Below are 12811 nucleotides of genomic sequence, written 5' to 3' on the forward strand. Positions count from 1 at the left end.
GCACCCCCACAACCTTAGCCCACACCCCCAGCCCTCTGCCCTGACCCCTGCACCCCCCTCACACACCCAGCCCTCTGCCCTGATCCCTGCACCCCCCTCACACACCCCAGGCTCCTGCCCTGACCCCTGCACCCCCCCACGACCCCAGCCCTGACTCCAGCACCACCCACACATACGCAGCCCCCTGCCCTGACTCCTGCACCCCCACACATGCCCAGCCCCCCCACACCCCATGCCCTGACTCTTGCACCCCCCACATTCTCATCCCCACTGTGAGCACCAAATGGGAGCTCCTGCACCCCCACCCCCACATTCCTACCTGCACCCCTCGCACCAAATGGGAGCTGCCCAGGTAAGCGCTCCACACCCAAACCTCCTGCCCCAATCCTGAGCCCCCTCCCTCATTCTAGCTCCTGGCCAGACCCTACACCCCAACCCCCAGCCTGCTCCTTCACCCCCAGCCCTGTGCTCAGTACACTCCCACCCTCAGCTCAGTGCAGAGAGAGAGGAAGACAATGGGCTAGAACCAGAGAGAAGGTAGGTACCCACTCTATGTGGGCAGGGCCGGGATCCCAGACCGGCAGCAGGCTGAGTGGGGCCGGCAGCCGGACCCTGGCTGGCAGGAGCCGGCGAACGGAACCCCAGACAGGCAGCAAGCTGAGTGGCAGCGGGCTGAGCCACTCAGCCCACTGCTGGTCTTGGGTCCCAGATGCCGGCCCCACTCAGCCCGCTGCCAACCTAGGTGAACAGAACCCCAGGCTGGCAGTGGGCTGAGCGGGCCGGCGGCGTAAGATCAGCATTTTAATTTTAAATGAAGCTTCTTAACTATTTTGAAAACCTTGTTTACTTTGCATATAACAATAGTTTAGTTATATAATATATAGACTTACAGCGAGAGACCTTCTAAAAAACATTAAAATGTATTACTGGCACACGAAACCTTAAATTAAAGTGAATAAATGAAGACTCGGCACACCACTTCTGAAAGGTTGCCGACCCCTGCTATAGACATTACTAGTGGGGAAGAAGGGAGATAAATTATGCTGATTCAACCCCTTAGTCTCCGCACAGAATGATAATACTCTTTCACCTGACCCCCTTGCTGCTAGTTTTCCACCTTTTGTAAACTTATCTACGTGGGGCAGCCTGGGATTTGCTGCTGTAGAACAAGGGTGGGCAAACTTTTTGGCCGGAGGGCCACATCGGGGTGCAAAACTGTATGGAGGCCAAGTGCCTCCCCAAACAGCCCGGCCCCTGCCCCCATTCACCCCCTCCCACTTCCCACCCCCTCACTGCCCCCTTCAGAACCCCCCACCCATCCAACCCCCCCACCCCTGCTCCTTGTCCCCTGACTGCCCCCCCGGGACCCCACCCCTATCTAACCCCCCCCCGCTACCTGCCCCCCTCAACCTCTGCCCCATCTAACCGCCCCCTGTTCCCTGTCCCCTGACTGTCCCCTGACCATCCCACCCTGAACCTCCACCCCATCCAACCGGCCCCTGCTCCCTGTCCCTTGACTGCCCCCCAGGACTCCCTGCCCCTTATCCAACCCCCCAGTCCCCTTATCATGCCGCTCAGAGCAGCATGTCTGGCCGCTGCCTGGCCGGAGCCAGCCATGCTGCCGCGCTGCCCTGAATGAGCGCACAGCCCCGCTGCCCAGAGTGCTGGTGGCAGGCAGCATGGCTGCGGGGGAGGGAGGACAGCAGGGGAGGGACCGGGGGCTAGCCTCCCCAGCCAGGAGCTCAGGGACAGGGCAGGACAGTCCCGCGGGCCATAGTTTGCCCACCTCTGCTGTAGAATCCATGCAGTTTGTTGCGTGAAAACTGGGAGTAGCAAAACTGGATGAGTCACAACAATGACAGGAGAGAGAGAGGGGTGGGGTAACTGCTTCTCATGCTAATAGGATTACCATGGTCTTACCAGGGAGAGATTGGGGGCTCTTCAGAGTAAAGATTATGCCTAACTTGCTCCTATAAGCCTAATGTTAATACACAGCTAAACCCTAACTTGGCCAACACCAACAAGACAACCTTCATTGTTCGGGCTAGCTACCACAATATCTAATATTAACCTTCCACATAAGAACCTGCCACTCAACATAACCCAGTTAGACCCATTCTTCAGAGACTCCATAACTCAGATATAGGCCAGAAATCAAGCTAATTATGTCCAGTCTCAGCATGACCCCAAGGTCATGTAAAAAGTCTTGGAAGACAGGTTTGGGATCCCCTTGTGCAGGGTATGTGCAGAAGGGTGGATATCAAGGCCCAACAAAACACAAGTTTTATACTTCATTTACACAGTAAGGAAGACTTTCATATTTTTGCAAAGTTATGTAACAGTTTCCCCCATTAGTAAGGGGATAACATTAGTAAGGGGATAAGTAAGGATAACAAAGGTAAAATTAAATTTGGGGTTGGTATCTTGACTCAGAATTCCCACACTTTCTGGAGTTCAGGGTTGTTATGAGCTACAACATACTCTAGATTCCTGGCTTCCAAACTACAGTATTATTTTTAAATAGCTAAAGCATTGTCAATCAGTGGCTTAGTTACAGTCTTAACATTGACAAAGTTTTGCATTTGGCTTTCCTCCTCTCCCCAGCTCTCTGCAACACCAATCATTTTTTGTTTGTTTTTTCAGAAACACTGATACATTCTCTACATGGCTGTTCGAACAAAGGTCTGAGACTGGGTGAGGTTTACTCACTGGGTTGTTTTCCAAAGTGCTGTTATCAGTGTCCAAAGGTCATACCTATTAAAACAGAACAAACACTTTTAAAGGAAAATCTTCCCAGTGTCACTTTGCTAACCCATTCCAGAGACAATCTCCATATCCCATTGTGGGATCTTGTCCCCCACCTCACCTTCATTTCTAAAAATGGAGAAAATGCAGGGATATACGTGTATTAACACTTCTGTCTTTAAGACTTTGTACAATTGCTTATAGACATTATTAGAATTGTACTAACTGTATAATAAGCATGTCATTTTCCGCAAAATGGCTGACAGAACCAAAACAACCATGAGTCCAAAACAAACACTTAGTGGCCCCAGAGAAAGTGGGAAGGGTAAGAGAGACTTCCAAAACCATACGGTCAACTCATTGGACAAAAAGGGGAGAGACAAAAGGTGGGGGCATGGAAATCTGTTAAAAATACACGGTGATGAAATAGCATAACGTTATTACTACTAGGGAGCCATTCCGTATCAGATACAAATTCAGCACCTAAGAGTTTTTTTTAATTTCTACAAAAATTCACCTTTCATTTCTTCATTTGTGATGATCATGATATTCCCTTTGTCCAGATGTTTGTTCCAAACCAGAACATGGTCAAAACAGGAGGTCTCACAGACTGAAATTAAATACAAGAGATATTTTAATTTATTTTGTTTTTGACCTATATTTAAATTAGCCCTTAGAGTAAATATACAAGCTAATTTTAATGTGTTCTGGAGAGGTTAGATCTAATCCTTCAATAGTTGTTCTCTTTCATGAATGGAGTTATTTTAGAAATTCATTGCAGACTTGAATTTTTACTTTCTTCCAAATATTTTTCACACTGCAAGATTCTGCATGGCAGTTAAAGAAATGAACACAAATTAATTCTTTAATTCATTTTAAAGTGATCAGGAGCAAAGCAGTGTGTCTATATTTATAGAGTATGTGTACAGTCTATCACATAACCTGTCTGATATTGCACTTGTGAAATGGTGAATTATTTTTAAAAGTTAAAAAAAATACTTGTTTAAGGCTCTGCAAACACTCACCATGTGAATAATTTACCCCAGTGAGACTACTTGTATGTGTAAAGTTACTCTCAAACATACATATTTGCAGGTCTAGGCCCTTACACTGTATTAACAATCAACCACTATACTTTATTTTTCCAAGAATCATTTATTAGAATATGCACAGATTCTTCGTTGTACTGAGATAATGCGGGAGGGAAGTATTATTTCTTTTCATCTGGTGGATAAGGACTGGTCAACAGTAGAAAATTAGGTAGACTCAGCTCTTTTGACAACCTAAGCCCCAGTGTAGACAAAGCTAGCTACCACCTCTCAAAGAATTGGATTTACTACGCTGACAGAAAAACCCGTTCCATTGCTGTAGTGTCTTTTCTACTGTGCTACTGTAACACTGCATCTGTGCTGCTGTAATGTTTCTAGTGTAGAAATAGCCTAAGTGATTCAAATCCATCTTCACAGGCACAATGTTGTCAAGTTTTGGGGTGCAATCCAGACCAGTGAGAGGTTGTGTCACTGCCTTCCCTGCAACCCTGGGTGCTTTCAAATGCTCTGCTGCTGCAGCTCATTTTCTGGATGCTCTCAGCCAGCATACAGGCATGCACTGAGTGTGTGTGATAAGCAACCCTGGTTCAGTAACTCTGACTCCAGCAGCCTGCTTGTTATACCATAGCCACACTCTGGTCTCCACCAGCTTTCTTCACTACTAGCCAAGTGACCCAAACACACATTCCAGTCCCAAATTTCTTCCAAACCATCTACCCTGGAGTATCCAGACATCTCCTGGACTACTCAGAGAAATACCATTCATTTGGTCCTATAAAGAGGCAGTACCCAGCAGCTTGCCACATTAACTGGAGTTAACAATTACTTCAATCCAAGCATAGCACTGGGTTGGTTCAAATTAAAATTAAACAAGTTTATTAGCAATAGGACTTAGGTTAAGGGTTGCCAAGTAAAAGAATTAAAGCTAGAGATAGTTACAAGCAAATCAAAGTGAAAACACGCAGCTAAAAATCTGAAACTTAATCTAGCAAGGCACAGTCTTTGTGTAAGATGGTTTTGCTCACCAATTGCCCTTGGTTCAGCATGGCTGACTGTCTCTCCATCAGGACCTTCCATAGAAGTACGAGGTGTTGGTTTGTCGTCTTAGCTGAAAGATAACCTAGGGGTCCACTGTCCCTCTCTTTATAGTTCAGTAAACCTTTGAAAAGCATCTCTCTTAAAGCTCATTGACCTTGCTTCAAGAAGCAGAAAGGCTTCCTGGGGGTGCAGTTTCCATCCCTTGTTGACAGCTGAGTCATTACCTGCCCCCCCCCCTTGTTAGCTTGATGGCTTTGTTTCCCTTTTGTGTAAGTGAACCTTCATTGTCTCTGCTGGTTATACAAGCAAACACACAATTATTTTTGATCCAGACATGCTGACTCCCTAAACACCTCGTGAGCTTTGATGGTTCTGTTTACCGCAAGTGTAAACTGCAATTCCATTGTCACTGATCACCCTGATTTATTTGTTTCTGCTTTGTTCAAATACAGATTTTAAAACAATATCGGAGGACAGCTGTAATTCCACATGCAGCATTGTCACATATATTCTCCAATTATACTATTGACCAGTATGATGTTAGTTTTCAGATGATACCTCCCAGGGCATAGTTTGTGTAAATATCATTGTAGTAGTGTGTAGGCTGTGAATACAGGGGTTCTTAGGGTCACACACACCCCTTTACAAAACTGTAGAAGGATTAGCCACTGGCTGAACTGTATGCAGTGGGTCAGTACCCTGCTTCGTAAATAGGGCATCAGCCACAATATTTTCTTTCCCCTTAACATGCACAATTTGTATTGTCATATTCCTGGAGTGTGATGCTTCAGAGTAGTAGCTTAGAATGTATGCCTCCAAACTAGTGGAGAATGGTCACCTGAATTTCCCGTTAAAAGATTGGGCCATACCTGCTTGACAGAGTAATTCTGTTGAGTAGATGTCAGTTTCTTGCTTCAGAAAGCGAAGTCATGTTGGGGGTTTTTTTTAACTTTCCACTGACTGCATCAAAAGAGCACCTACCCCGGTGTCTGATGCATCTGCACAGACTTCAAATATTTGGTCAAAATCTGGACAGGCCAGAAAAGTCTTTTCAGACAAGATTTTCTGTACCTGATCAAATCCCTCTTTGACAGGCAGTTGTCCACACAACCTTGTTTGGCTTTGTCTTTTTACACAAATCTGTGATTGCAGATACAATGTCACTGAAATCATAACCAAATCAGCGGTAGTAATGAAATAGGCAGGCCTTTGAAAGACTGAACCTGCTTTTTGGTTTGGAGCACAGTCCTGTTTAAAATGGCTTCTACCTTTAAGGGATCAGGAGAGCTTTGACCATTCCCTACCCAAAGATCTAAAGAAGGAAATGTTCTTTCTCCTATTTTATACTTAGAGGCTTTTATAGTCAGGCCTGCCTCTTTGAGCTTTGATAATACAATCCCCAAGTGTTTCTTGTGATCAGACCAAGAGTTGCTGAACACTGCTATATCATTGACATAGGCCCTTGTGAAGTCCTGCAATCCATTTAACTTTTGGTTGATCAGCTGCTGAAAAGTGCATCCTGCATTAATTAACCCAAATGGTAACATTTTGAAGTCATACAGTCCCATACCAGTAATAAAAGCAGATTTTTTTTTCTGTGAATCAGGGTCCAAAGGACTCTGCGAATACCCTTTTACAAAGTCAAAAATGCTAAGATATCTTGCTTCGCTTAAAATATCAAGCATCTCATCAATTCTGGTTATTGGAGAAACATCTGAAACACTGAGAGCATTCAGTTTTCTATAGCCCACACAAAACCTTAAGGTTTATCTTTCTTGGGGACAAGCACAATGGGTGATGCCCAAGAGCTCTCAGATTCTTTAGTCACCCTCAAATTTAGCAGGCTCTGTATTTCTGTACGGATTTGCTCTAGCAATGTGCCAGTGCTGTGATAAGCCCAGCTGAGTGCAGGCTGAGGATCTATAGTGTCAATCTCATGGGTGACCACTAGTCTTCCCTAGCTTGCTGGAGAAAACCTGTTTGTGGCTCTTCAATATAGCCAGAATCTCTGCCCTTTCAGTCTGTGTTAATTCATTGCATATCTCATTGCTTTCAAGTGATAAATTGTCTTGACATTCAGCCAGCAAATCAATGAAGTGGGATTTTTTGACTGTCTTAGGTTATCTTGAACCACATCCATCATACCCTTTAACGCTTACCTGAACCTTTGTACATATTCCCTCACAGGCGCCCCTTCTGCCTCAATGTTCCCTTCCCAAGAGTCTCTGGTGAGCTCTAAAGCTTCACTCACTTTCCTGCAGTATGGAAAATCAAATGGGGGCAAATCTTGTAGATTCTTGGGACACTTCCCTATACGCAAGTGACCTAAGGTAACTTTTCATCCCAATCCTAACCCGCTTGTTGGCATATATCCCCAGCATAGATTTCAGGATCCCACTGAATCTCTCCACCAACCCATTTGTCTCTGGGTGGAAAGGGGCATCTTTCATCCCCCACACAAATTCCATAACTCACTGAATGACTGGGACATGAAATTTGACCCATGATCTGATCACATCTCTTTTGGGAAACCCAGTTTGCTAAAAATAGTGAAAAGGACTTTGGCTATAGAATCAGCTTCTATGTTACTCAGAGCAACCTGGTCTGGCTACTTAGTGGCACAATCCACTATAACCAAGATATAGTTTTTCTCCTTTTAGTAGGATGTGGCACAGGGCGCCCAATATTCATTGCTGCCTTATAAAATGCCTCGTGTATTACAGGCAAGGAGTGTGGAGGGACTTTTTGCGGTCCTACAGGTCTTTTTTTCCACTTCTGCGTAAGTCACAAGATCTGCAATAGTCTCTCATTATTATCCCTGGCCAGTAAAAATTCTTCTTTAACCTCTCGTCGGTTCTCTGTGTCTTCAAGTGACCAGCAAAAGGGCAATCATGGGTAGCAACACTGACTCCCCACAGTGCTGGAGTGGCTGCTTATAAGGTTCCCAGGGCTTTTGTCCTTCCCCATGGGTCCTTCTCTGTAAAACTTTTCTTCCTCTTCAAAAACCTTTTCCCCATATCTCCTTACTGGGGGTCCCCTTGAGGAGGTACCCAGGGATGCTTTCTAGCATAGGGTCTGCTCTCTATTTGCAAAACCTTGGTTACAGGCAACCTGAACTACCTTTCTAGTTTCGGGAGACAGCAACTCCCCTTTTAGCTCTGGCTATCCTCCTCTGCCTTGGTCCCTTCCACACCTGAAAGCACTTACTTTCTCCTGATAAGCTGAGGCTAGGATCATCCCCTCCCCCACAGCTGCTGCTTTGTCCACACAATTCTGAGATTACAGAATGTTATTTTTTGCTGCAAGTTACTATATTAACTGTTAGCTATAGACAAAATACTATTTTCCACAAGAATTGCTGTTAAAATACTGTTCAGCACACCAATTTTCAAAGTTCATTCCAGCTTGTTACACTCCATATGTACTTTAGCCAGAAGTACAGTGACTTTCTCTCATCCCAGGGCTAGTTCTGCATTCTCTCCAGGGAGCATGTCTGACTGTTGAACTGTGCTTCCCCTGACCAGAGAAATATGTGCACTACTACTGTCTCTCCACCCAAGGCATTCTTTGCCATTTGCCTTGGCAGTTTTAACAAATTCCATCTCTACCCCCCAATAGATCAGATCTCACAAAATCAATCATATGACCTACAGATATCTCTTGGGATTCTGTGTTAAGAACAGGTGCGTTAAACTTGGGCTGGACAGGGTGTGAACTTAACTTCTTTCTTTCCTCAGACATTCAGTAGAATCACAGGTGAAACACATTCTTGAACTATTCTCCTGTACTCCAAGGGATGATCTGTTCTGGGGAGGAGAAAGTCTGCACTCCCAACCACCCTCTCTCTTCCCAGGGACAAAACAGGGCCCACCTTAACACTGGGTTTCTGTCCTTCCCTCTGTGGTTGCGGTCACTGGATGCTTTAGCTCAGTGGTTCTCAGACTTTTGTACTGGTGACCCCTTTCACACAGCAAGCCTCTGCATGTGACCCTCGCCCTTGTACATTAAAAACACTTTTTATATATTTAACACCATTATAAATGCTGGAGGCAAAGCGGGGTTTGGGGTGGAGGCTGACAGCTCACGACCCCCCCGTGTAATAACCTCATGACCCGGAGGGGTCCTGACCCCCAGTTTGAGAACCCCTGCTTTAGCTTATATATATATATATATATGTGTCAGCAAGAGCCACAGCTTTTTTAACCAAATTCAGGCGTTTTTCCACAAAGAGCTTGCCTGATTTCTTCAGAAAATATGCTCAGGAATTGTTCTCGTACAAAAAGATCGAACAACTGATCATAATTCTCTGCCCCCTTCCCGTTCACCCATTTTTTCATCAAATCACATTTATACAAGTATATTGTCATGCATTTTGAAACATCTACATTTCATTCTATACACTTCAGGGGTAATGTGAAACCTTTGCAATACACCCTTTTTAAATTCAGCATATTTCAAAGCCTGTTCGCTTGGCATTTCATTAAATACATTGAATGCTTTACCAGACAGTGTGGGCACATCAACTACTTCCAGTGGCAGCAGGTTCTACAATCTAAGTATGCACGGTGTGAAAGACTATTTCCTTTGATCAGTTTTGAATTTTTTACCTTTTAATTTCATTGAATTTCCCACTGTCTTTTTTTAATGAGACAAGGAAATAGAAGTGTGATGCTAGCAAACCAGGTGTCAGCTCATGCCAAGGTCGCCATGCCTCACTTGGATACTGACCAGAACATAGCCGGAATCGCTCTGGTTTGCCTGTGTGTTAGTATTGTTAAAATACATATTAGAGTTATAAAAATATGCTTAGTGTTTAGACTTTATTGAATAGTGATAAATCGCCGCATTCATTAATCTCATTTATAGCATCTGTGATCCATAGTGTAAGGTAATAGTTACACATTTGTGTTTATAATACAATAATTCTACAATGGGATAGGGTCCCAGAACTCTGGCTCTACCCCAAGCACGATCGTCTACACAGCAATTTTAATCCTGCATCCCAAGTCCCAGTCAGCTGACCAAAGCCTGCTGTGATCATGGCATGGGTCTTTTATTCTAATGTAGATGTACCCACAGTGCTTGCTTATTCTAGACGCTTCTGTTACTTATTGGAATTTAAGATTGTAACTTGTGTGTGTATATATCAGTTTACCTGCTTTAACCTTGTAAATAACTCTTGTTTCCTTTTACTATATAATAAATCTTCAGATAGTTTATTATAGCATTGACTACAAGCTTTGTCTTTGGTGTAAGATCTAAGGTGCAACTGATCTGGGGTAAGTGACTGGTCCTTTGGGACTGGGAGTAACCAGAATATTGCTGTGAGCTTTGGTGTAAGGGACCATCTATCACAAATGTAAGCTTACCTGGATTGCAGCATAGATCAGCATACTGTCTGTGACTTCATGTTAAGGCTGATATAGTGCCTGAGGAGTGTATACTTGGTAACTGGTTGGTGAAATCTAAGTATAAAACTCACAACCAATTTGGGGTTTGTGCCCTGGTTCTTAACAATCTGCCCAGAGGGTGGTATTCACACTCTTGAGCCATGGCAGGATAGCTTGAAAAGAAGGTCCAGGTCTTCCAGCTTTAGGCCATTTATTATTTTATATACTCCTTGCTGAGGTAAACAATCCCAACCTTTCCAATCTCTTCAGATAAGATTTTCCATGTCCTTAATCATCATTTTCTCCCTTCTCTGAATCCCTTAATCATGAAATTTTTTTTGAGACAGGGGTACTGGTATTGCACACAGTATTCCAGATGAGGCTGCACAACTGATTTATATAAGGGCATTATAACATTTTCCATATTATTCTCCATTCCACTGTATACACATCCTCATATTTGCTTTTTTTGTTTTAAATAAAAACACCTGTACCTTCAGCAGCGGTCTTCACTGAGCTGTCTAGAATGACACCCAGGTCCCTGTCCTGCATTAATACAATTAATTAAGAACTTTGTAATGTGCGTGACTAGTTTAATTTTTTCCCTCCAATGTGCATTACTTTGTATTTATCAATATTAAACTTCATTTTCCCCTTCACCTAGCATGTTTAAATGTCTCTGAAATTCCTCACAGTCCTCTCTGGTCTTCATTAACATCAATAACTTAGTTCAGTCTGCAAATTTTGCTACCTCATTACTCACTCACCTTTCCTGATCATTAATAATTATATTAAGCACCACTAGATTTAGTACAGAACCCTTGATGCATTCTCCTGTTAACTTTTTGCCAGGATGATTTACCATCAAATCAATGGACTCTACAAGAACTTCATACAAGGCTGCAGAGAATATAGGATACATAGATGAACAAATTAACTACTGAAGATGAGAAATGTGTCCAAAGCAAGACCCCAGGATGCTCAAGAACCTTGGACTTTCAGAAAATTTGGATCTGGAGCAGGAATCAACCTGAATCACTGGCAGATTATGAAAAAATTAAACTGAAATAGCCAAAGGCACTCTAGTATATCATTCATGTGTTCTACATATTCAGCCAAATACCTCTTACACCCATATAGATGTGTGGAAATAATGTTGCCCCAAAGGAAAGACAAAACTGACATGGGGATCAAATGATGGCTTCACCCAGAAATAGCTAGACTGGGGTAGTCAATAGGGGGGCTGCAGGCCAAATCTGGACCACCGGATGCTTTTGAACGGACCCCAAAATCTTATTTACTTGTTATTTTTATTATTTTCTCTAGAGTCTGGATTTTGATTCTACCTTGACCAAAAATAATTGACTTCTCCTGAGCTAGACTATGTTGCCATTAATTGGAGCTGGAGAAGATCACACCCTGGCTTCCAACAGGATAAGAGTATTGATGTGGGAAGTGACCGCCATTTTGTTATTCGGATGATCCAAATAAAACCAGAGAAGGCAGCACCAGGCAAGGCAGAGCATATGTGTGATACTAGAAAGCTAGCAGATCCAGCAGTGAAGGTGCAGTTCAAGCTGCAGATGAACAACAGATTTGAAGAGTTACATACACTGATCAATGACAGAAGAACCATGGCAGCTTTTCAAAGACGTGCATGTGGATGCAGCCAGGGTTATAGTGGGAATGAGAAGGTTTAAGAAGCAAAATGGCTCCAAACAAATACATGGACTTGTTGGAGAGAGGAAAGAATTGAAGAAGAGAATTCAACAGGAACAAGACAGTAGCAAAAGAGTTATTCTACAACAAAAATAGGTGGTCAAAGACAAAAATGCTAAAATATCAGTTGGAAAAGAAAGGAGAGAATGGCTGGAAAACAAAGCAAGAAAAGCTAAGGAGGTGTACAAGAGAGGGGATTCGACAAAACTTTTTCTAGTATCTAAATGACTGACATCACAATTCTCAAACCACTGTGGCGTTGTGAAGACAAGAGATGGTAGAATTTTAAATCACATAGGAATGACAAGGAGCCTGGTGGATGGGAACATTTCTAATTTGTGCTCAGCCAGCCAGAACCACAAATGTACACTGACAGATGTGAAGAAATAGTGGATTTACCTATATCACTAGAAGTAATCATCTTTGAAGAAATAACTGAGGCCATAATCCAACTGAAGAGTGGTAAAGCACCAGGCTATAATAAAATAGATGCTGAAATGTTAGAAGCTGAAAAGAAAGTGATTTGAATTACATATGAAGGTTGTACAGAATGGTTTGGGAAAAGGAGATCTGTCCTAAAGATTGGCGATGAGGCATTATCTGTATAATCCCTGAAAAGTGGAACCAGTTTATTTGTGATAACTGGAGAAGAGTGACACTCCTATCTGTACCTGAAAAAGTGTTTTGCATTATCATTTTGAATAGGATGAAATGGTTGTTGAGAAAGTATTCAGGGAAGAACAGGCTAGATTTCAATAAGAAGTTATGTTCAGATCAGATTTTTCACCTTGAGAAGACTCATTGAGAAAGGTTTAGAAGACCAGCAGAAGACAGTTTTAAATTGCATTGATTTTATGAAAGGATTTGATA

The sequence above is a fragment of the Lepidochelys kempii genome, chromosome 3 (assembly GCF_965140285.1).
Source record: "Lepidochelys kempii isolate rLepKem1 chromosome 3, rLepKem1.hap1, whole genome shotgun sequence".
Taxonomy (NCBI): Eukaryota; Metazoa; Chordata; order Testudines; family Cheloniidae; genus Lepidochelys; species Lepidochelys kempii.